At 33.9% G+C, this 27,010-nt stretch overlaps 1 protein-coding gene and 1 long non-coding RNA gene across 12 annotated transcripts in view; one reads left to right on the plus strand and one right to left on the minus strand.

The window, feature by feature from the left end:
• Positions 1-27,010, minus strand: part of KCNH7 (potassium voltage-gated channel subfamily H member 7) — a 476,848-nt gene that overhangs the window by 391,877 nt on the left and 57,961 nt on the right. The gene's annotated exons all lie outside the window — the stretch shown is intronic.
• LOC101144043 (uncharacterized) overlaps positions 15,405-27,010 on the plus strand; it is a 29,076-nt gene continuing 17,470 nt past the window's right edge. For 2 of the 8 annotated variants that reach the window (XR_008677335.2, XR_008677338.2), the window contains exons 1-3: positions 15,472-15,625; positions 18,400-18,460; positions 21,002-21,086. This is a non-coding gene — a long non-coding RNA (uncharacterized lncRNA). The other 6 variants (XR_008677337.2, XR_174014.4, XR_002004981.4 and 3 more) reach the window with 6 other exon arrangements.

The following is a 27,010-nucleotide window of genomic DNA, read 5'->3' on the forward strand; positions in this document are numbered from 1 at the left end:
TTCTATTCCATCCTAATGGTGGTGCTAAAGTGAATCCAACAACTCAGGTTGGAGAATGCCCCATATTTTTTTTCAATAATTTGTTGTTTATGTTAGTTGGAGTCAGTTCTGTTGGAACTAAAAACTTTAATTCTGTAATCTCTGGGTTGGGATCCTAGAGGAGTTGCCACAGATGGGATTATTTCATTTTATAGTTTTTAGATTAGGTTGGAACAAGCTGCTCACCCTTCTTTGCTGTAAGATTTCCCAGATGAATGACTTGGGTTCAAGAATCATTTCCCTTTCCTGTTTAATTTCTCTTTTTGCTTTCTCTTTCTCTTAAAAACTCATAATTGATATGTAGTCAAGTTGTAAAGGACCTATTTGCAGATTAGTAGCCCACATGGTTTATAAGTTGATCATTTATATTTTCCCATTTTAAGCTTGATTAAATATTATAATAAACAACAATATTTTAATATTTACAATAATGTATATGAATTATGAATATAAAAGCATTTTGAACAAGATAAAACACTATCCAAATACAAGAGAATAATATAGTTTATTTATTAAATGATGATGATATTTGTTACTTCCACTATAATATCCTTAGAAATAGCCTTTTATTTCCCAGAGTGCATAATGCCAAACCAACACAATGACTTTCATAATAACAAAGGGTGAATTTGAGAAGGAATAAACTGAAAACAGAGAGGGGAGAAAGGAGATTACTGCAATAGATCAAGAGGCAGCAGTCTGAAACTATACAAGAGTAGTAGAAATGAGAAAAGGAAAAATGGAAAAAGAACGAAAAAGAAAGACATCACAGAGAGTGAATTGACAACTTTGGCAATTACTTTTATAACAAGGGATAGGGAGGGTATAAAAATTGTAAAAAGAAAATTAAGATTTCTAGCAAAAATTAAATTAATGAATGAGCCAGCAAAAGATTTGAAAGAAAATAGTTAAAATAATTAGTGCAGTTGTCAACGGGAAGAGAGACTGAGGTATTAGTAGGATTTCAATGTGGAGACATCCAGGTAGCAGGTAAAAAACCAGGGTTGGATCTGTACATTTATAAATTACAGGAAAAAAAATGCAATTGTTGAAACAAGACCATAGGAGCAAGTCCAGGAAAAGAAACTTGGGGAACTTACATTGACTTTTAAGACTGTATGAGATTTAAGAGATGGGTTTTAAAAATCAGCTAGAAAAGGAGATGGAGAAAAGTAAAACCAGCAGGAAGTAATGTCCTTAAATCCAAAGCAATAAAATGCAAAGAAAAAATGAATTATGAAGAAACCACTGTATTTAGGACTTAGCAAACTTTTGGAGACTGTTGAGAAAGCAGCTCTTGTGGAGTGCTTAGAACAAGAGTCACCTTGCGAGGAATTAATTTTGGTCTAAAATAAATACATGAATTTCCTGTCACTAAGTCTACATTGGGCTGGAATCAACTATTCTGTCGTGAATCTAATAAGTGCCACAATAACACTCTTCCCAGAAATACAAAGCTTCTTACTTTATAGCATTTTTCCTCTTTAAGATTCTCTGACACTTTTTTCTCTAGAACAACAGCAACAAAAATTAACACTTTTTCCAAAAGAATTTATTTTATTTCTTTAGAACGGAGGATCTTTTCTATATGGTTGATGTTAAAATATGTACTTATTACATAAAAAAAAAAGGCCAGGCACAGTGGCTCATGCCTATAATCCTAGCACTTTGGGAGGCCAAGGCAGGTGGATTACCTGAGGTCAAGGAGATCTAGACCAGCCTGACCAATATGGAGAAACTCCATCTCTACTAAAAATACAAAAAAAATTAGCCAGGTTTGGTGGTGGGCACCTGTAATCCTAGCTACTTGGGAGGTTGAGGCAGGAAAATCACTTGAACCCAGGTGGCAGAGGTTGTGGTGAGCTGAGATCATGTCATTGCACTCCAGACTGGGCAACAGAGCAAGACTCCGTCTCAAAAACAAAACAAAACAAAACAAAATCTAAAAGTTTACCAATTTTCTTTATTTAATGTAGTTTGTTTACCCACATGTTTCACTCAGGAGTGTTTAGTTAGAATCCTTGTGTGACACTGTGTGATCATGGACTTTATTTTAAAGATGTTCACATTGAATAGCTCTTAGCAAAACAAGTTGAAGGAAGTACAGTATACCTACTTTAAAGTATGATAACAATTTCAATCCAATACAGACATATTTAGACAGATACTATTATTTAATTATTGAATTATGAAAACATTTACCATATTATGTATGTTATGACATGAAATACTAACTATGAGCTGTAGTCAACATATATTTTGGAAAAAAAATCATTGGCATATACTTGGTACATCTAAATTAAAATGAGGAAGAAATCTAGAAGTGGTGTATACTCAACCAGAGTGATAGTCTTATTTATATCTGCTTTATTGTGGTTGAATTAGGTATATTAAGATCTTAGTATTATCAAAACACTAAGTTAAGAGAAATAGAAACAAGTGATATTTTTAATTTAATGCTTCACATTTCAAGGGTTCTACTCTAATTATGTTGACAAAAATTCTGTTTTTGAGTTTTCATAACTTCATCATAAGTGAGTTATAAAATAAATATAAAAAGACATACGAGTTTTATTATTCAGTAAACATCAAGAGACTGATATAATTGTATAAATCTTTCATTCAAAGTAAATCAATATTTTAATAGTATGAGCTAAACCAGAGGTCAATTTTACTTATAGAAACAACCAAAAGAGGTTGAATGATGTACCAGTGTTCCAATTCTAGTTAAGGTCATAGGTTTGAATGTAAACTCTACGACTGGAATGGCTGCTATACCCAGGACCTAGGACAAATTCTGCCATATATTAGACTTTTCATTAATGCTGTTGATGTGACACTTCTCCCAATTATTTTATATTACATCTGAGGAAAATTTCAACTCTTTTGCTTCCATTTAAACTTGTTTTTATTTCTACTTTTGAGACAGAATCTCACTCTGTCACCCAGGTTGCAGTGCAGTGGCACATTCAGCTCACTGCAGCCTTGAACTCTCAGGCTCAGGGGATCCTTCCACCTCAGCTTCCTGAATATCTGGGACTACAGGGACCTGCCACCATGCCTGGTTAATTTTTGTTTATTTTTTAGAAAGATGAGGTCTATGTTGCCCAAGCTAGTCTAAAGCTCCTGGGCTCAAGCCATCCTCTTGCGTTGGCCTCCCAAAGTGGCTAGGTGTGAGCCACTGTGCCTGGCCCTGAAATTGCTAATTAAACTAAATTAAAAGATTTAGAAGATTCGCTTTAAAGGACAATTTAGCTTATACACAGGGTGTTTCTAATGTGAGATTTGCTTTTAGATGACACAAATTCAAAAACAAACATCAATTAATCCTTTAGCTAAATAATCACAAAATTTAAGTTAATAGGGCCTGAATCAATATCAATTTTTTAAAGCCTAAGTTAGTCATCAAAATATAATATAACCGTGGTAAAATTAAGTCCTGTGTACATTTCACTGTGAAATTTACTTTCCACCATTTGGGAGGTTACAAGGAAAAAGAATCTCTTGGTTTAAAAATATTTTTTCTATGTTTAATTTTAGTTGTGCATTTTTCATTTTTAGATTATTATTTTTTATTTGACTCTGTAAAGCTGTTAAAAAATGTGGAATAAAGTACTGAGGTAATCATCTGCTGTTTTGCCATTTCCTTCTGGTGCCAGCTAAAATTAAAATGGGAATATCAGTGTTTAGAGATTTAAATGTTAGGCATGATTGAAATAGTATCATTTGGAAGAAAGGCTCCCAGACAAATCTCCCAACATGTATTGAAAAAGCAGCTGCTTTTACTGACTACCCTTCAGATTCCTCCATTAGTCTATTTAATGAATTTTTCCCTTTTCAAATTTTCAGTCTTAATCAGATTCCTGATGAAATAATATAGCTTCTTTTGCTAAAATTCAAATCTGGTGAGAAATACAAAACAAAACAAAATCTCCCAAGAATGTTTATAAGGTTAGCCATTTCTCCCTGTAATCCCCACAAAAAAATGTATATATCTTTAGAAACATTTGACCACAAAGATATCTCAGTTACCAAGATTTCTAGGTAAAGGAACTGCCATGCACAGATACTTATTTCTTCAGGTTCATAATCATGCTATAGAGAATGACATGAAAAAAAAATTTACCCCTCTATCCTGGGAGTACATCATATCAGACCTTGGATTTCTCACAAGACAATAACTAGGGCATGCTTATTGAGTGCAAGTAAATTGCAGATGAATGTCTTGTTTCTTGGGACAATTATGGTCAAGTTATCTAGTTTTTTCAATAAAAACTGCCATTGAGTGCCATATTTTCATATGCACAGCCATCCAATTCATATGAGTTACTACCATGCACAACTGAGATATATTCCTTATTCTCAATAAGCTCACTGTACTCGGGCAGAACCAAAGCTGGAGTGAGTACTATGAGCAATAGTAGGTTTATATCAACTCTTAAAGGAGATTTTATATGCAGATATGTTCTAACACTGGTTACCGGGAGAAAAGTAAAAACAACTTATTTCTTCTCTGTTGTTTCCATGGGATCTGTTGTCGCTAAAACATAGCAAGAGCTGAGTAAATATATGTTGAAGCAAAAGTGGATGTGTTTAATTAGTGTGTTCTAGGAAAAAGATGAGACCTAGACCTTGAACTGAGAGGAAAGTCAGGGAAGGTTCTCTGGAGGGGATGAGAGTTCCCTGAGATCCTGGGCAGATATAAACATTGTGCAGGACCCAGTATAAGCAGCCAGGCTATATCGTTATTGGAGGTTATATTCTTTAGTCAAACTGAGACACCATTTATTTTTTGTATAAACAGCAATCCAAAAATGTTGAAGAAACTCTCGCTTTAAAAAGTAACTTAAAGTTTGTATGTATACATACACACATATATTGTTTATATGTACACACACATATATATACACACACATATATTGTTTATATGTATATAAATAACTATGGGTATATATAAACGTACATATATGTATATATGTGGCTACATATACATATATATGTGTATAAGTATCTACATTTACGTATCTACATATACATGTATATATACATGTATTTGTATATACCCATAGTTGTATTGTTTTTAGAAACCAGTATATAATCGAGCAAATCTGATAAAGCATTACATTCCATAGAAATTATTTCCTATACCAAAGGCTTTACAATTGAATTCTCTTATAGGTTTGCCTTGTCTACTTAAAGTGTGAGTCAATTTACACAAGTTTCAATAAAAATTAAAAGCAAATAAGCAATAACAACTTTACTGCCTTTTAGCTAAGGTTTGAAGTCTCATGATTTGCTATGCACAGGAGAACATTTAAGGGTTCACATTTTGAGGCCAAGGAAATATGAAGGAAAAATCAATTATTATTTGAGGAAACAAAGGATGACATAAATAATATTCAAATATAGTGTAATTTGTTGATCTAATGAAAATTGCTTGTTAAAGAATGACCTGAGAAATTTTTGACTCCTCATGAAAGAAGGAGAGGTACTTGCCACTCTTTCCCAGATGGGTAGCTAAAGATTGGGCCTGGGTTTCTTTTACCTCCAGGAGTAACAATTTTTTGTTTATAAAAATGTAGATCTGTGAAGGGAATATTTAACCGTACTCTACATAAAGAGTAGTCTAGAGACCTTGGGACTTCTGGATTGAAAGGTAAGAGGCCCAAGTCAGAGAAGTAAATTGGATTGTCCTCTGTTAATGGTGGAGACCTACAACCTTACCTCACACAGGTCCTGGGAAGTTGTACCTGGCCTAGGGACTAATAGCTGCATGGTATCATTGGAGTCTGGGGAGAATAGCTCAGCCCAGCACTGAGGGAGTAAACTTGACAGCAGAAAGGTCATCTTTCAAGTAGATCCCTAGGACAAATCACGGTACATTTTCAGTGGTGATCACAATGGATTAACCCTGTCAAGGTTTCTCAGCCCAATTTCTTGAACAATGTAAGTCCTGGGGTCTCTACAACTCAAGAATAGTAAGGGCATGTCACAATGATTGCTCTTAGATCTATCACTGATGTTGATTGGAAATAAGTTGCAAGCTAGGTGTGATTAGATTGAGGACCAAATGAAGGAGAGAGGGAGGGAGGGAAAGAAGGAAGAACATGACAACAGGCAGGCAGGAAGGAAGGAAGGAAAAAAGAAAGAACAGAGGAAGAGAGGAAAGAGAAGAAAAAGAAAAAATATCCAGAGAACAAAAGCTTTTGGAATTTTTAAAATGAGAGAATTTTGAAACAATGTAAATGTCAAAAATTGATAAATAATTACTTTCTAGATGAGAATGTGTATTTGCTTCCACTAATTGTTCTCAACTTCGCAAAAATTGCCAAAAATTGCCTTCAGAGTCCCATTTATTAAAACATTCAAAAGATACAAAGTCCTGAAGAATATGTAATAACTTTGCACAGAGTGTGTACTGAAAATGAAAGATAATAACGTCACTTAAGTGGAAAAGCCTTAGTATTTTCACTATGTTAACCAAGTGTACGGTCATGTGGCACATAATTTCTTAATGCTATGAATTTGTGTAGCTTATGATAGCTAGCTAGAATACTTATTTATCTTCAAAAACACTTTGACATAGTTTGAGACGTGACATGTTCAGTGGAAATCTAACGCAGGGGATTCAAACATTTTCTAGTTTAGTAACCACCTTGCATAATTTTCTAAAAAAAGTCTCAAGTAGAAAAACAATACTTTGCTCTGACATACATTGGTTAAACAGGAAATTAGTTGTCACAAACCATCATTCAGAAAATATTTTAAATTAATTTACATTTTTATAAATCTCAATAAACTTCTCCTTGTATTTGAAAAAAATCACCATGTGTGCAAGACATGTTATTTATTCAATCTTCACACATGCTTATTTCTCCTGTAAATTTAGGGGACCCATGCAATAATTCTGCATCCCCTTAATGTCTATGCCTTGTAGGTTTTAAGAGAATAATCACTTAGTCACCGTTAAAAGTCCAAAATACTATAAATTTTTATTTTGAGTGAAGTAACATTAATGGTCCCCTTCTCATTACTCCTCTAAATAATATCTTCTGAGCCATATACTAGTATTCTTAATGCGATCAAAAGTAGTGAATCACTTGTCCTTAACCTAATTACACCAGAAATGTTTAGTGTTGGTGTGCATACAAATAAGCTTGGCTTCAATATTTTATTTCATTGCAGCATCTGCTCTAAAAGGATTTTCCCTCTAAAATATATGCTTTATTGAATACCTAAATATGGTCTTTTGAACAGCACATGTAAGATTTCTCTAGATAATGCATTCTAACAAAACTTCCTTAGAAAGATCCGCACAAGGTATTATTCTTTCACTTATGAACAATACATAATTTACGTGTAGAATAGCAACTAATTACAATTGCTCTATCATTCTAGTTGCTTGGCTGTGATTTCTAAGTTTATGAATGCCTTTTAAAAATATTCTACCTAAGAGTCAGGTGGATACATTACAGCAAAAATTAGCTTGTTTTTATAATTCTGTAAAAACTAGTAACACAATTCTCTTCTGGTCATATGACACATATTGAATTTTAACACTTTTGCTTCATCTACATTTCCCCCTACATTTATATCCCTGTCTATATCAAGGAATTGATTAGAAAGCTACTCAAGCAAGCTTAAGTGAGGGAGTTCTACTGTAGGCATTGAATAGATTTTGCTGATATCTATGGTGAGTATCTATTGCTTGGTTGGCTTAGCAACATTTCCACCTTTTCCTCTGGAAATATCTTTCTTCTTCTGACTTCAAGCTTGGAGTTTCAACGTCCCTGTGTCCTTACAACCCAAACATATGATGAGATTATCAGAGGCTTTCTCAAGTTGTTCAAGTTGTTTTCAAACTGTAACTAAAGAAAGAGGGTCTCTGTCTGGTGACAGCACTATGAAAAAATGTTCCCCAAAGTCAAAATATCTGATTCGATTACAGCAACAACATTCACATTTATTAAGTTCAGACATTCTACTAAGCACTTTGAACATTTAACAGCAGCTCTATCATTATACACCACATATTACAGGTGAGGAAACTGTAGGTTAGAGTCGATGTCCAAGCCTTAGTGCAACTAAGTCATAGTGCTCTTATCTAAGTCAGGCAGTCTAATTTTAATCTGTCAATGTTTACCTATCACTTTCTAACAGTGGAAAGAAATCTGCCTGAGTGTGCGGTGCATCATACAAAGAGAAGCACAGATGAGGGATTCGATAAGAGTGGATGGTGGTATTTGAGTCTATAGATCCAGCTGCTTCTCAGCTGTGCCAGAACCTCTCCCCTTCCTAGAGTTTGACTGTTAAACATTCCTTTAATTCTGATATTTCCCATTCTCCTAATAAGTCTCAACTTTTTTCTCCCTTAATGTAATTTGAGTTGAGTTGCTGAATCTCCAAAGAAGGGAAAGATAGTAAAGGTGAGTCCCTCAGGAATGGGCAGAGGAATTGAGAAGCCAACATTCAGTGTTGCTCTCTTTGCCTCTCAAGAATACAAAGGCTCCCTTTCTTTCTGCTTCCCTCTCTTTTCTTTAGATCTTATCTTTCTCTCCACTGCTTTTCTCCAACTACTCATTTTATTTTCCCTGACTAGAGATCTTCTTTCCTTTTTCATGACTTTTTTGTTTGTTTTTTTTTCTACACAATGTAGAATTTATTTCAAAGGGATCAAGAAATAACATATATATGTATATATACATATGTGTGTGTGTGTGTATATATATATATATAGGCTTTTGTTATAACATCTTGTCAGCAAATAACTTGAGCTAATGAAAGATCTTGTTGGAAGGAAAGAGAGACTAACACTGGGGACAGGGAGGGTGAATGAAGGAGATGTGGAGAGAAGAATTATGCTTTTGGGAGCAGTGGGAAGAAAGACTATGGGTTTTAGATCCATTCTGATATAATTACCAGATGTGAAATTGATAAAGACCACCCTGTGGCACAAACTTTAGCCGGTGACTGGGGGTGTTCCTCTCAACACTAGCAGCATTGTACACTTCACTCATTTAGAACTCAGTCTATATGTCTCAGGTGTTTGTGTTTTGAAAGTCTGAGCTGCTTAATGGGAGAATCTGAAGAATGTTTGGAAGAGCCATAAAAATTGGATTTTAGTCATAGTGTCAGTATATGCCTCATATTCATTTTTACATGATAATTATAATAACTCCTGTCTGCCCACCTTATAAAATTGTCATGAGACATAAAGTTATATAAATAATGTAAATATGCTTAGGAAACTGTAAAGGTATAGGTAAACATGGGAGGTATGAGTCTTAATCTGTGTTTTATCTAGAATAAGCAATCAATATATTCTATGAAATTAAGGAACAATTATTTAAGCAGTTCTTTAAAATTGAAGAGGAAGAACCTTCAGCCAGTAAAATAACACATTCATCATGTCATCTTGAAAGTATTTTATAATACAATGGATAGAACAGAGATAATGAGATCCATCACTGCTACTATGATTCTCTCTTCTAATTTTTGTCCACTTTACTATAAGAATTTCAGGAATCATGCCCTAAGATTCCATCCAACTGACTAATTTCTTGAAATTTCTATAACTTTGTCTCAACTGTACAAATTTAGTTTCATAAATGAATGTATGCTCCTTTAAGACAGGAGCCATGATTCATTAAGCACCATTCTGAGTACTCAGTAAACACTACAAATATTATTGAAACATTTTTAAAATCATTCAATTGATGAGTTTTGAACCCAAAAGTCCTGTATCTATATCCATTTTTATCAGTTATTACTATGCTATTTGCTTTCCACTTAACGATATACCAAGTAGATATAGTTTGTTAATTGCAAATAGCACCCACACACAGTTGACTTTCACTATCTGAAACTGCCAATTACTCACTGCAAGTTACACAGTGTGCTTCTTTCTAGTTTCTGTCACCATGCTGATTCTTAAAAGGATTCGTAAAGTTCCAAAATTGTTAGAAAATAGGATGGCCAGAGCTTGATGCATCCATAGAGAGTAAACATTCAACCAAATTGCAGGGAGAGAAATGGGGTATAGGAATTGTGTTAAGAGAAATGAATGACCAGGGGAAGTTAGAGGGCTAGTAATGCTGTCTTAGTTGGGTGGAATACCTAGTAGAAAATTAATCTGGAAGGAAGGCATTTGCAGTGTGTGTGTGTGTGTGTGTGTGTGTGTGTGTGTGTGTGTGTGTGTGTGTGTGTGTGTTTTGCTTTTTTTTTTTTACTACTTATGCTTATTGGTTCTTTCATTTGCTGCCTACTATGTGTCAACTACTATAGTAGTCTCCAGAGATTAAAAAATTTAGCTATTTTGCCTTTGTGTAAACAATGTGACAAATACCATAACAAATTGATGTGAGGAATTTAATAAAGATGCTACAGGAGTCTATGTGTGTGAAATGTGTGTTTGTGAGGGTTTTTTTTCCTCTGTCCTAAGGAAAGATTTTACATCAGTAGGCAATGTTTTTAAAGTTCCTCTTTAGTATTTCTTTCTTTCCAAATATTTGGCTTTTCTCTTGCTTATATATTTCACGTAAAAATAGGTAAATATTTCCCAATAGTATATTACTGCAACTGTACGATTCCTTAAGGTTTCATGGAAAACTCATGTCAGAGCACTGCAAATCAGGAAGTAGAAAATGAACAGTCAGTATGATGTCTCTGAAAGTTTCATTTTATAAAGGAGAAATAGCAGCAGCTACAAGAAGCCATCACGCTTTGATTTTATGGCTAGCATGATCATAAAAATTCAAAGCACAATGTGGTCATATTTTATATATGTATTAAGAATGAAATCATTTCCAAGGAGATATGCCTTCTCTCCATGTAGCCTCCTTCATAATATTTTATAGACAGTATAATTTCCCAATTATCTAAATATTGTTAAAGATGATCAAATCTAGTGTAATCTAGCAATGTTGTTCTAGGTCATTATTAGAAACTACTAGAAATGCAAAATGATACATAAATCCTCTTTAAAATGTATAGAATCGACTTATTTTTCCAGTAGAATTATGTCCAAGCATAAATAATCACTCTCTTTACAGATTACTGCAAGTACAAAAGCCAGATCAAAACTGACAGGGAATAAACAATGTAAGCTTAGATATAGATGCCTTAAAAAATCAATTCATGAGTTATTTTTAAAAAGCTAAAGACATTTGTAAAAATGTCCAATGTAAACATAAATATCTTTAAGCAGATGCAGTTTCAACTTTAAATTTATTTTCCCAAATTCATGATATTTTAGTATGTTATGAAGCATCATACATACATTTACTCTAGCCAAAATAAATTTACTTTAAATAGGCAAAGAGAGCTCAGCCAACATATTTTGGTTAGCCAACATAATTTTTTAAAGCTGTTATATTTTTAAATTGTTAGACATATATAGCCATATAAACATCAGAGCTATAAAACCAAATTTTAAAAATATTAAAATGTCACAATGCTGACATGAATATCTACACTGACTTTATTGTATTGGATATAACCAGGAGAAGGGTAAGGAAGGAGGAAAAAGAATACAAGAAGGCACAAAACAGAAGATCAAGCTGCTACTAACACCAACATTCAACATAAACCTACTCTTCAGGGAACAAGGTGGAAGAAAAAGAAAGCCTGATTGCAGGGTGCAGGAAAAGGAAAATGAAATGAAGATGTTAATTTCAAAACTCCACTAATAGATGATACTTTATTGAATCCTGGTGTGTGTACAAGTCCAAAAATGCATACACATATATCTTCTTGCCTAAATATTAAATATAACCATCAGCTTACTTCTGACATTGTGTTTAAGAATGAGAACCCTGATTGACAAGGATGAGTGTTCACACTTTGAATCTCGCTCTCTGCAACAACTCTTCTCGATGGGTTTCAATTCTTTCAATTCTGTGGGGCTTCTAATATAGGTAGGTCCTTTGCTATGTGCTGGAAGGTTTTCTTCATAGGGACTAGAGGCGCATATGTCTTACTTTGTTGACACCACACTGTTCTCCTAACAAGCAGTGTTTGTAAAAGATAACAAAAAATGTTTATTGAATTTAATAGAGGGGGTGATAACTACAAATTTAAGTGGTCATATTACTGTCTTTCATGGAGCTGGCTCAATACATAGTGAAGAATGAATATGATCAAAATACAATAAATGAATGAATTTTACTTCACCTTGATGACAAAATTCTCCATATTTTTCTTTTCTTTTTTCTTTTTGAAATAGGGTCTCACTCTTTTACCCAGGCTGCTGGAGTGCAGTGGTACAATCATAGCTCACAGCAGCCTTGTGCTCTTGGGCTCAAATGATCGTCCGGCCTCAGCCTCCCAAGTGTCAGGGACCATGCCCCACCAAGCCATTTAATTTTTACATAATTTATTTTTAGACATGGGGTCTCACTATGTTGCCCAGGCTGGTCTCAAACCCCTAGCCTCAAGCCATCCTCCTGCCTCAGCTTCCTGAGTAGCTGGGATTGCAGAACTTTTTTTTTTCTTTTATAACAAATGCTCTGCTATTCATACTTATTTTCTCCCTTCCTCCACTTTAACTGCTAAAAACTACTAAAAAGCATTTAATGTTTTTGCTTTCCTGTATACTTCATTTTCTTTTTAAATGTGTGTGTGTGTTTTGTGTGTGTGTGTGTGTGTCAAAGGAAAGAAGGTTTGAAATTACCTGTGCCCCTTATTGATCAGGAAAGTTCAATTTCAGCACTAGTCAGTGTTGCTCACGTTTGGCACATGTGCCTTGACGTGAAACAACAGGTTAAGCAAAAGCAAACAAAACAAAAATCCAACTACAAGAAAGGGCTTGTGAATTTGTGAAAGACCTAGTTATCAGTGAAAAGAAGGCCTAAAACATGGCAATAGAGTCCCTTTTGTTAACGTTTCAAGTCTGTCTAGCACCCCTTTGTTGTCACAATAATTTCTGACAAGTCTAAATTCCAGAAGTGATCAGAAGATCAAGGAGTTCCTCAACAACAAAACAAAAAAAAAGCTTGATTAGTGGAGAACTGTTTGTTTGATTCCTATTTATTTTAGTCGTTGTTTTTCTTTACATCTATGCTGTTGTCTTCCAGTTTTCTGCCAAACATTTGAGCAGCAGAGATTAGAAAGCAATCATTTTCAGACCATTTTACGTCCAGGGATTTTCATATGGACAATATCTTAAAAATTCAACATACACAAAAGTTATAAAATGAAGTCTCTTTCCCAGCTGTAATGCAGAAACTGAGCTACTTCTCCAGAGAAGATTTGATGCTTCTAGTGAATCTGTGCTCTGTGTGTGTGTCCTTCCAAAGATGTTCTAAGCACATTACACACACACACACACACACACACATAAACACACATCATTTTTATTTCTACACAAAGAGTAGAATGCTCTGTACATTGTTCTTTTCTGGCTTTAAAAAAATTTAACAATTTATCTTTGAGATTATTCCATATAAGTTTATAAAGAGTTTATGAAGAGCATCCTTTCTCTCTGTCTCAATCTCTCACTCATAATGGCAGCATATTTTCCCATAATATGAATGTAAAATAATTTATTTAACCCATATCATATTCATGGGCATAAATGGTATTTCTAATATTTTGCTGCAATGAATAACCATGTACATACTCCTGTCATTCCTAGTATGTTTAATTGTACATGTAGGACACCTTTCTAGAAGTGAATTTACTCAGTTAAAGAGTATGGCACATTTAAAAAAATAAAAAAATAAGCAGTATATACATTTGAAAATTTTAAAGTTATATCGGAATTTCCCTTCATAGAAATTTTACCAATTTACATTTCCACAAACAATAAATGAAAGCTTGGTCCTCACATCCTTATCAACACCAAATATAATCATACATATTTTTCCTGAACTTGAGAGGTGGAAAGAGGTTTTTCAGTGCTCTCATCATCTTTCTCCCATAGTTTTACTGCTATTGGAGTTTCATTGTTTATATTTAACTCATCTATTTGGAATTAATTATGATGTAAAGTTTAAAGTATACATCCGTTTTTTTCCCCCAGATTCTGCTAAAATGGTACCCACATCATTAATAATTAACTCACCCTTTTCCCACAGATACAGAAGGCTGTTTTTATTATATACTATAACTGCATAAATAAGTGGGCCGTTTTCTCAGTTTTATCATATCCCATTGACCTGTATATTCATGGGTGAATACTTCATAGTCTTTTTAATGAAAGTATTAAAACACTTTTAATAACCAATAGGACAATTACTCATGTCTTAGTTTTTAATTCAGGATTTTAAATTAATATGAACAAATTTTACCAGGGTTAGCCCCAGTTAGAAAGCATCATTCAAGTTATTGTTGAATCACAAGGCTATTTATAAAGTGCTATGCTGTAAATTGAAAAACTCAAATAGTATCCTACAACATTTTAATCTGCCTGTGATGCTTTTGAAATTAAACAATTTCATCACAAGCAAAGAAAATATTTAAGAGAAATATGAAATAAATTGATTTGTGTTAGCAAGATAATCAGCCATGTTTTGGGTTAGCAGAGTAGTTAGTAGATAGTATCTACAACAAAATATGTTCCACGTTTTAAATTACTGACTTAAAACAAATTGAAGTTCCTAAATGATTGACTTAAAGACTAATTTGGCAGTACAAGCAATTAGTAAATTGAAGGCTGACTATCAAAGGACATAAAAAAGTAAGTGAAATATGTTATTGATTAATCAAAACACAACTTTGGAGAAAGGCCTCAAATTGTAATCGTTTCGGACAGATTTTCTGAAGCTGGGTTTTTTTATAAATTGTGCCTTTATGTTTTACCACATGGAGGGAAAAAACCCAACAGCATTGATCATCTAGCATCATCCATTTACCTCTGAAGTCAAAAGTGCCCTATCTTCCATCCAATTCAACACCAACTCTGGAATCAGCAAAATTCACAGACTTAATTAAGCAATGCCACATTTGGATCATGAACATGGATATAGGATAGAGAAAAACTGACAAGGGAGAGGTAAAAGAAATATCATTACTTCATCAAGTCATGAATGAGAGAGGCCAGTAGGATTTTTTTAAAGGAGGATGAAGGAAGGTTTGGGAAACAAGGAACAAAGTGCTTCATAAGTGTTGTCAGGTTCTGCAGCCTTTTCATAGGATTTAGCCAGGAGCAAGTCTTCCAGCTCTTGGAAAGTGTGAATGCAGGCTGTAGTGTTTACTCTGGTTCCCCATGTCGAATCACCAAGTATCATTTCTGTCCAAGGGCAGTCTGTGCTGGCGCAGGAAAGGAAAGGAAGGAGGGGTGAAGAGGAGAGGTTGGCTAGTGTTAAAGGGAGAGCTTTTCCACAGGGTTCTATGGTTGCTATAGTAACAGCTTCTTTTGTTTGTACATATTCAGAACAGCTGCTTCTTTTTCGTTGCTGGTGGCAGGGATATTATGGAGGTAACAGAGGCAAAGAAGCACCACTCTGACATGGAAAATAATTTCCATTGTTAGATTATTCTTGTTTAACTGGGTTTAACTTTATAGTAGGGTTAAATGTGGCATTTGAAGGTTGGTGAGTAACAACATCTTTTAAAACATGGTGAATTCCAACAAGAAAAGACCAAGGTATTCTGTGATCTACAAAGTATCTCTTGTGCTAGCTTGAACAACAGACCTCCGCTCTCTTGCGGCCTTAAAACTGGAAACGCTCCAGTTTATTTCTACCTGATATGCACACAAATTGTATTGCAAGCTCCCTAGAAGGTATTTTTCTCAACAGGAGGAAAAAATACCTCTTCAAAATGCCCACTTATCCCTGTATACCTTTCCAAATACTAATTAATTCCTCTAATTAGAGCTTTTTTTGGCTGCAACCATTTACAAAGTTGAGTTGCTGCATACAAACAAATTTAATGAATATTCATAAACTAATAATATTCACAGAATTTACAGTCCTCTTGCCCACATACTGCTATTGCAACCGGCTTATAACAGCCTTCTATAGACTATACTAAGGAAAGGCCATCTCCAAGGAAAAGGTAGAGAAAAATACAGTTTTATTTTAAGGAACAGACCACCTACCAACTGAATTGTATATACTATAGCTTATGTATATACATATTCTATATATAGTTTATATATATTATGCATACATATATATGTTAGGTTATAAAATACATGCATATGTGCACATATATGCATATGTATATATATAAATGACATGGAATAAAATAGAAACTCAAGGGGTTAAAAGTTTTGAAGCAAAACATTAAAAACGGCATCTGCAGGTTGAACAGTCAAATTTTGTAAACACACAAACTTAGGATGCAAATAAGCAAATCAGAAGGCACAGCTGTCCTTATAAACAAATTAATCTTGAACATAGGTGTATAATCATGTTTTTAACCCTTTGGGATTTTTAGAATGGTACAATACAAAAGCAAAGCGATGCTCTTGATTTAAAATTTAAATTAATTCACCATTTGTCCAACTAGGAGCTTTTAAACTTTAAATTTTTAGTAACATTAATGAAACAATTGGCCAGTTTAATTTGGAAACTGCAGCTATTGACAGGTGCTACATCGTAAGACTGAGTACATGGGAATTTGATTACATATTTGCCTGATAATTCTCACATCAATCCACTCATCCCTTTACTTTATAAAATCTGAATGAACTCATTTTGATGATTCAAAATTTGAAGTAATTTAGAGAACAGTAGAGATGTTTAAATTATTTAATTAAAATATAGAGTTCCTGAACATTACTCTTGGATATAATATATATACATATTTACATATATATATACATTCATATATATATACATATTTTCTTTAATATTTCAAATACAAAGCTTTTATATTTATACTTCTTTCAGTTAACTATAAACTATTAAAGATGAGATTTACAGTCTAAAGCCAAGCACAAGTGTTCCAATATCTCTGCTTTCAGATTGTATGCTTTGGGGCAAATGTCTAACCTCTTTAAGCATCCGTTTCATAAACTGTGAAACAATGATACTAACGTCTTTGAGATACGGCTTTGAGAAATCAATTAAGATGACAGAAATTCATCCTGAAACTGTGACTATTATATGATTCGGATAGAATAATACACATTATGAGAAAGTAATGTTTTGTTTTTCATCTCATGAATCTTTATTTATTTTCACCTCTTCTCTTCCTCTTATGTTCTTGTGTATTATCAATATTTTGAAGACATCTATATTTCTAAATATACTCTTGAATTTTCTTCCAGGCTCCAGACTTGAATTTCCCAAATATTTGCAACTAACGTCCCACTAGTTATCTCAATTGCACTGGACACAGATCTGAACAAATCATCACATCTTCCTAAAAAATTTCTCCTCACTGTCATACTTTTGGTAAAGGCATTACCTTTCTTCTAGTTTCTATGGTCTGGTCCAAAAATCTTAGACTTGCCTTTTCTTCCTATCCAGGTGATGGTTATATTTTATGCCTCAACAACTTGGTACAATCTCATGGATTTGAGCTCTCATTTTCATTCTCATTCACCTCTGGTTGAGATAATCATTAATTCTTGCTTAGACTATTGTAGTGTCTACAGATCTCCAATTTCCCCAACATTCTGCAGACCATTTCCTTTTTCTGAAGCACATTACTGGCTCCTTGAAATATTTTATGGTTTCCGGCTTCTAAATGCAAAACTAAAACTTCTTAGCTTGACTCTCAGGGCACTTCATGATCAAAATCCACTCTACATGTTATTGTTATTTTCATTGCTCTTATGAAATGAAATTTCTCATGATTCCATAATATTATTCATGTATTTGCAACTTGGCTTTTGTGAGTCTATATTTACTCTGTTTCCCTCCTTTGTGTAGGTTTCCTCTATCCCAACTTCTAGATGTCAAATATCACTTTAGCCACGAAACTTTCCTCAGTTTCCTCCCTCCATGTTAAGGTAGACCTGGTTGCCCCTTTCTCTGAAGTTTACATTTGGATTTGCATCATTCTTATTTTTATACATTTTTATTGCCTCTACTAGATTTTTTGGTATGTTATTTATTTAATTTAGAATTACTATAACAGCTATTATAATAAACTTTAATATGAAAAGTATTCCAAATGAATAAAATTTCTACAAATTTAAACAATTTACATGTGACTGGCTATAACTTTTTGATCTATTAATAGTCTCAGAGTGAAAGTTGGATTTTTTCCTAGCCTTTTATCTGATCTCATATTTTTATATCTTTAGACTATCTCCATTTGAAATCTTTAGAAATAGCTTTAAATTATTGTTATAATACTATGTAGTTCACAAATAAAATTATTGCCAGAGTACACCTAATGGATAGTATTTGCTCTTAAAAAGAAATGTGCGTGAAAGAACACAATCCCTTTTTCTTTCTCAAGGCAACTGACGCATGAGAGTGAGGTATTTATCTGAGGGTGATTGAAGTCACCAGCTTAACAGGTAAGCCTACGGGCTAAGGCAGAAAAGTATAAAGATAAGAAGAACCTGGATCCATCATGCCATAGTTGATCTGTTGAATTACCACTGCTGAATCAGTTCTACCTCCAAACATTTTGTTATATAAGATGATGAATCTCATGTTGTATAACCCTCTTGTAGTTAGATTTTCTGTTATCCTAGGCCAAAAATATCATAAAGAATGGCACAGACATTTAGAGAAATGAGTTGAGGACAGACCATGAGGGCCCAGGGAGAGAGAAAGAGATAAAAAGAGTAATGTAGGCTTTTTAATTTTTTATGAGTTAAGCTATACTTTTTTATTTTTGATTATTCATTAAGGAATTTTCCTGTACCCTCTAAAATATATCCCTATTTATTTGTATTAGTAAACAGTTTTCAGGTTCTTGTATCCAAATGATCTCTAAAAAAGACAACATATATTATCACATTCAATCCCCATGACAATAACTCTGTAAGTCAAACATTTCTTTTTGCTCCAATTAATTCAGTATTGTACATTTTCTCCTGTTGGAGTATTTATTGAATCTCTTCCTTTTTCTCCCTTTTTCCGTTGGCCACAAGTGTTAAAGTCAAGTGACCACCAGATCAGCCAGCTCAGATATATTTGGAAACACATCAATCTATTTTAAACTTAAGATACTGAAAGCCCCATTTGAACACACAGAATCAATACTAGAAGCCAATTAGGAATACAGTTCAAGTAAATATAACTAGCTTTTACATCTCTAGCATTTTGCTCCCTCTTTCTTTCTCCCACTTCAACAAATGCAATGCATTAAACATTCATTTAATGTGTACCAATGTGAATACGATATCATCCCTGTGTTTGAGAATCTTACACAGCGGAGGAAATAGACATATATAACTCAGAGAAGAAAAACAAAAAGGTCTAGTTTCCACTTTTTCCATAAAAAGGAAAAATCCTACACATGGCTAACCTAATCTCTCTCCTTGAAGCTTTGCACCCATCTTTTTCCAAGTACCCAATTATTGCAAAGTTTCACCTCAAATGATAAGTTCACCTCAATCATGACAGTGATCTTTAAACACATTTTGTAGAACGGTAGTTGTTTAATTTTTATACCATGTCAGAATTCTTCCTAGAGCAAAACATGGCTGTATTTCCTTAAACAAGATAATTTGTAACTGTCAAATGATAGACATAATCTGTCCTCCAATATCAAAGGAATAGAGGCCGGGCATAGTAGTTCATGCCTGTAATCTCAGCACTTTGGGAGGCCAAGGCAGGCTGATAACTTGAGGCCAAGAGTTAGAGACCAGCCTGGCCAATATGGTGAAACCCTGTCTCTACTAAAAATACAAAAATTAGCTTGGCATGGTGGCATGCACCTGCAGTCCTAACTACTTGGGAGGCTGAGGCATGAGAATCGCTCGAACCCAGGAGGTGGAGGTTGCAGTGAGCCGAGATCACGCCGCTGCACTCCAGCCTCCTTGGCAACAGAGTGAGACTGTCTAAAAAAACAAAACACAGAAAAGTTATGTCTTGCCAACTTGAAATAAATGTGTCAGCAAATGACAACGAAAGAAGAGCAAATAAAAATAGTGTTAACTTATGACTCACAAAATGAAACAAAAAGCACATCAAGAAACAAAAACAAAAACCTACAAAAGCAAAAACAAAAGAAAAAAAGTGTAAAACTCAACATTTTTAAAACCTATGAAATAGCCCGTCATTTTGTAGCTGGCATCAAACTTTAGCTTATCATAAGCAGTGTTATCAAAAAACAGTACTTAGGATAAACCTTTTCTGAGGAAGATCAGTATTTCATAAATGTTTACAACCTTATTATTATCCATTGTTTAAAATAAAAATAAAATGATATGATAAACGGGATTGTCTTTCTCTTAAAATTACAAACACAAAAAATATTTTTATCACTGCTTTCACCAATTGTGACAATTTATTTTCAACACTCATACTTAGTATTTTATGATTTTTTTTCTGGTAATAAAATCATTGTTTGTTAAAGAAAATAATTTGAGGTGCTATTTTAATCGAACTTCAGAGCTCCAGTGTCATGGATTAGTGATTTCTTTTTTGGGAGAGTAAGTTCAAGGGATATACCATGAAATACAAATCTATGAAAATTCATATAAAGCCTTTCAGATCAGGAAAAGAAACTTTCTACACTTATGTCAATGTCCTTATTATAAATTATTATTTAAAATATATTCTTACGTCTATTTTCACTTTAAGCTTATTTTAAACTTGAGTCATTTAAACTTGTATTATTTAAACTTTTTATTTTCTTTACCTCATTGATTTTATTACTTGCTTTTATAATGATTAGCAAAATATGGGTCAGAAGTGGAGAGATCTTATATCCTCAACAGGGAAGGGAGAGAAAGAAGGAATTGGATAGAAACATTCATTTCTGTGTTGCTTATGCAAAGAATTTCATTCTGGGAGTGGGATTATCAGAATGGTAGTATTTGATCGTATTTTACAACTCTTATCCTGTGTGGAGGGTGGGTAACTGTAGGTTTCTTCTAACTTAGAGCCATAAGATTTTGGGCCAAATGTACCAAGAGCAAGTCTGTTCCCAAGATGAACTGGCATGTGGCTGCTCTGGGCTTGTGTGTGGTAAGAAGTCATCAGTAAATAAACTTCTTTAACTATAAATTCAGTGGAAGAATATTGCCCTCAAAACAAACTTTTTATCACAGAAAATTCTGAATATCAAAATTTATAAAAAAGAAAACTAGTGTATAATTCTACCCCACTGAAATAATGATTATAAATATTTTGGTGTCTTTCGAGTCTCCTTTGTTTACGAATGTGTATGCATCCACACTTGTTTCCTGGAATAATTTTATAGGCATCACTTCAAGGGCAATTAATAATGATATTTATTTTCTATAGACACTTTAACAGTAGCACAATATTTTATATGTACAATCTGTAACTTAATATTCTCTCATGGATCATTTAAATTACAAGGTGTTAGTTTGTATAAATAAAACAGTGATGAGCAGCATTGTACACAAATTTATGTGACCCTTGAAATAATTTTTTTGAATATAATTTTTGAAAGAGGAGTGAATGAACATTTGAAAGCTCTTAATACATATAACCATATTGTTTGCTAGAAATATACTACTCTCCTACTGCATGCCTTCTCTATATCAGGGAATATTATCTTTTCAAAAAAATGAACTAGTTTAGTAAAAGAAAATTATCTGATTGTGTTAGTCTGTGTTTCTTTAACAGTGAGTCTAGTTTTAATTTGAACTATATTGTACTTTTCATTTCATTATCTTTGTATTATACATAATGTATTTGAATTTTAGAAATTACACTGCCATCGTGACTTGTTCTTTGTTGCACAAAATACTTTCTCTTATTGTCTACCATGCTTCTCTTTCTACTCACAAGTTACCCTTTGAGGAGGCATTGATGAGTTGTGGTTTGGGGCTACGGAATAGAAATTGAGTGTAAATGATGCTTTTAAAAGAGTAGCCATCACATTTAAAAGTCAAATGGATATGGATAAAATGAATAATCAAAGTAAAAAACTGATTATAAAAGGAAAGAATGTAGAGCTATATAACCAGAGAATGCAAAGAAAAGGGAAAAAACTAACAGATTTTTAGGACCAAGATGATTATACTTTTTAGGCATTCATTTGCATTGTGTACCAGAAAACTCTTTGACCTCCTTGATGTCCATTAAGTTGCTGCTATACAATTTCATTCTCTTGTTTTTAATAATAACTACTATAAAATGCTAAAATATCCATAGTGGCATAAGTGAATATAGACTTGCTTTATACTGTGTAGAATAAAATGCATGTTGAAAGTGGATTCAGCATACAGATCAACAGTGTGGATGCCAGTGTTAAAGTGCCTAGGCACATGCCTTGGCTCTGCTCTTTACTAGCTATGTAAACTTGGGCAAGTTACTTAAGCAATCTATGCCTGATTTTCCCATAGGAATATTGTGAGGATTACAGAGTGAATACATGGACTGTGCATCAAACAACATCTGGCTCATAAGCAGTCCACACATATTGGCTGTCAATTATTAGTAAAGCTAGTAAAGTATGAAAAAAGTACACATTTACAAAAATAAGCTATGAATATACTGTTCTCTCATTTATTTAGCAGGTATTTATCAAGTACATACTACATTCCACATCCATTGTGTGGTGCTAGGAATATAAATGATCCCTTCCTAGTGAACCTTCTCTACCTACATGTAGCCTCTGGATGGGAGGCTTCATGTAAGTATTACATGTACGCAACCCCAAGTGCTCATCTTCAAGTCCAGGGAGGCCAATCATTGGCCAATACAAACGATCTGGGCCAAATCAGTTTCTCTCTGATAAGTGTAGTTAAAATAGTGCAAGACTGAATTGGTTATCTTTTGGGTATTCAGCTGAAAAGACATATTGATTTGAAGACTGTATTTTGGGCCAAATATAAGTCAAAAAATGGTGGTGGAGACAGACAAAAAGAGAGGAGAAAGATGCATTGGAGAAAGGAAGGGAAAGGAGAGGACAAGAGAAAGAAAGAGAAGGAGAGAAAGGAGAAAGAGGAGCTATTAAGGAGATGCATTGGGAGAGGGAAGAGAGGAAAGAGCTTCAGACCATGTAGTCTCTAAAAGAGACAGTAGCTCAGTCTAGGACTTTATGATTCCTAATTTCCCTTCCAGGGGACCTGACTGTACTGCATTCCATAATCTTAAAAGGCAATGGGATTTCCTCTCATATCTTTATAATATCTGCTCTTCTCCCACTCATTTTTACCTGAAATATTAGGTATATTTCTGCTTCTCATTCCCCATGGAGCTTTAACTGGAGTAATGTAGAGAAGATGAACATGAAGTAACTTTCTGGCTTGGGTAGAGATTGGTCATGAGACCAGTGTTCTTAGACGATAAGAAGTTTCATATATAAGCCCTCTAACAACTTTTAGTTCTTCTTCACTCTTTCCCTGTTCTCAATTCTCTGTTACTAGAGTTGGTACTTGGAGTTCAGTTCCTACTCACCATCTTTGACTAGTACATAAAGGCTGTGATTTAACATCAATAGAAACTCTGAGAGAAGTGTTCCAAAATTCCTAAAGGGTTTCCTGGAATCCCTAGGATTATTCTGCTGTTTAACAAGTACCACCAGTATAGTACAGACATCACTCGGTATCCATGGAAGATTGGTTCCAGGAACCCCCACAGATAACCAAAATCCAAGCATGCTCAAGTTCTTTATTAAATGACAAAATATTTACACATGACCTAGGCATATCCTGCTGTTTACTTCACATCATCTCTACATTACTTATAATACTGAATACAATGTAAATGCCATATCAATAATTGTTATATGGTATTGCTTAGGGAATGATGACAAGAGCAAAAAGTCTGTACATGTTTAGTACAGACACAACCATTCTTTTTATTGTCAATATTTTTTATCTGCAGTTGGTTGAATCCATGGATGCAGAACCCACTGATACAGAGTGCTGACTGTACTTTCTACTTATGGTAGTAAAAGTGTAAGAGTAAATATTGAAGTTGAGGAGACTAATATATGTTGAGCATCTCCTATATAAGCCAAGCACTATGCTAAGTGCTTTACATATCCTCACTGTATTACAGTATCTCATTTTATTCTCCTAACAACCTTTTGAGATTTTCATCATCCTCATTATACAAAGAAGAAAACAGAAAGACTCAGCAAAGTGAAGCACTTACCAACAGCCTTATGGCAAGTAACAGGGCCCAGATTTCAATCAAGCTTAAAATACATGACTCTGACTATGCCATAAGAAAGAGAATACTATATACTTTATTTGGTCCCTTGTGTGAAACAAGGTAAACTATTGATATAAATTGAACTAACAGTAATTGCATTATCACATTGAATGTAATAAGTTGAAGCAGATTTTATATAATTTATAAGACTGGTTATTATCATTTGTTTTTTTAAAAAGGCTAACTGTGTCCAATATGGTGACAATTTTTGGCATGTGTGTGGTAAATGAATGATTCTCCAAATAATAGCAATTCAATAAACTTTAAGTTCCTATCTTGAATACAAAGATGGGAAAAACAGAGATCCTTCTTTCTAACAAAATGAGGCTTTGTAGAAAAAATTGTCTAAAGAGCCATAAATCAAAGAAAAATGGGAATTTCTCTTTATTGGAAGTCAATTTATTTTCTAGAACTAATCTCAGTGCTCTATATGTATATTTTTTCATTTAATCTTTGTTACAATGAAGATGATATTATATTATTTATCTGATAAAGAAATTGATATGTAAGTCTCTTAAGGTCAAGGATTTTTACCTGTTTTATTCATTTCTGTTTGTCCACTGTCTTAAATTGTAGTAGGCAGATGGGAGATTCTCCATAAATATATTTTGAATAAATGGAGAATTAGAGAAACTCATTAAACTGTCAAGTAATTCAATCTATAAACAGCGTCTTGGGTTACCAGACAAGTCTAAATTCAAATCCTTTATTTTCTCATTACTGTACACTATGAGGGGCAGAACTACGTATATTTTTCCTGATCTTATTATCAGTGCCTGCACAGAACCTGGCACATGGTAGATAAGCATTGAATGTTCTTGAATATATAATCTTACAAGGTTCTTCACTATATGCAATAAATATCAAAAGGTATATTTTATCATGATTTTAACACTTTTTACAATTATTAAATCACACAAAAAGAGTTGATAGAGAATAAATGGGTGTGATTCACATTTACCTCATTATGAAACTGATATTTTAGATATTTTCATTTTAAACTAATGTACATGCTATCAGACATCACTGAATAGCATGATATTCTGAAATAGAACTGACCTGTGTCTACTTACAGTAAATTTATTCATTGAGTTGTACGCATTTACTACTTGGCCAATTATTGACCCATTGAGTCTACACCCTTTAGTGGAGAGGAACCAATTCTTTTTTTTTCTTTGTCTTTCTGAGGGGTTCATCTGCCTAGGTCATTCAAACGCAATTATAGTGAAATCCAAAAAAAACTTTATTGTAATTTTAATTACTTATCAACTGTTATAATATTCAGTTTAATTTGTTTTGTTTTGTTGGCAAAAATTATGGCAAAAAATATTTTTTCCAAAAGTTGTAGGAGAGCTTTCACCTTAAGAAAAACAACAGCATTTAAGCCAGTCTTAATTTTTTTGGTTTTTTTTTTTTTTGGTTTGTTTGCTTGTTTTTGAGACAGAGTCTTGCTCTGTTGCCCAGGCTGGAGTGCAGTGGCGTAATCTCGGCTCACTGCAACCCCCACCTCCCGGGTTCAAGTGATTCTCTCACCTCAGCCTCCTGAGTAGCTGTGACTACAGGCGTGTGCCACCAAGCCCAGCTAATTTTTGTATTTTTAGTAGAGACGGGGTTTCACCATGTTGGCCAGGATGGTCTCGATCTCTTGACCTCATGATCCACCTGCCTCAGCCTCCCAAAGTGCTGGAATTACAGGCGTGAGCCACCATGTCCAGCCCTTAAAAATTTATATACATCTTTTTATACGCGTGCACACAATATTATAGTTTTTCCTATCCTGTAAGAGCTAAGTTGTTATATGTACTTCTTGTTATAACTTCTGAATAGTTGCTCACACACTTCTTTCCACTTTTTAATTCAAAAGCCATTTCATTTTTATCCTCCTTTTGGTACCCCACTTATAACAGCATCCAAACTGTCTTGGGTTGATAACGTCACCTGGTGGTAGTACACTGTCTGAGCCAACCACGCTCCCTCATGGTCTCTTCCCTCTCAGAATAATTTTGCTCAACTCCGTGTCATTGTACATAACCACTGGACACAGTAATTATCTCGCTTTAATTAATCTCTCTCTTGCATGTGTTCAGACATCCTTTTAAATCCTCTTACTTTTCCCCCTCTCAATTGCCTCCACTTCCTCAAGGTACATGTGTGTTTTCTCCTTTACTCTGTTGCAATTGAGTTTTAACAAAAACTTTCTAATGCATGATCAATTGGTATAGCAAGAATGCTAGTGGTGCAAATGGATTCAAGGAGGTGGAAAATACAAAGTTAAATCATTCGCTTATGAATTATGAATTTGATAAAGAAGAACAAAATTCTTCTTGTCTCTCTTCCTTGTTGCCAGAAAAGTAATTCCTTTCCTTAAAGGTAACAATAGTCAGTAGTAATCCACAGATACATGCATAAAGATGTTATTTTCCTCCACAAAAAAACTGTAGCCTATTACTCAAAGCTTTCTGCATCTCCTTTCATTTCCACGATGATATGTCTTAGTGATGTTTTCAGGTAAGTACACAAAAGTATATCTCATTCTTTTTTAAGGGCTGCATTGTATTTTACTGCATGATTGTGTCATTTATGCAACACATTCTCTACTGAAGCATTTGTAGGGATTTTTTCCTAATCATTTACTACCACTACAAAAAGTGATGCACTGAATAACAGCGCACCAGCCAGTGCTAGGGTAGTTGTACAATCAATATCTAGAAACAGAAACCTTGAGTTCTAAGGGTAGGGGCAGAAAATATTATTAA

The sequence above is a fragment of the Gorilla gorilla genome, chromosome 11 (genome assembly GCF_029281585.2).
Source record: "Gorilla gorilla gorilla isolate KB3781 chromosome 11, NHGRI_mGorGor1-v2.1_pri, whole genome shotgun sequence".
Lineage (NCBI taxonomy): Eukaryota > Metazoa > Chordata > Mammalia > Primates > Hominidae > Gorilla > Gorilla gorilla.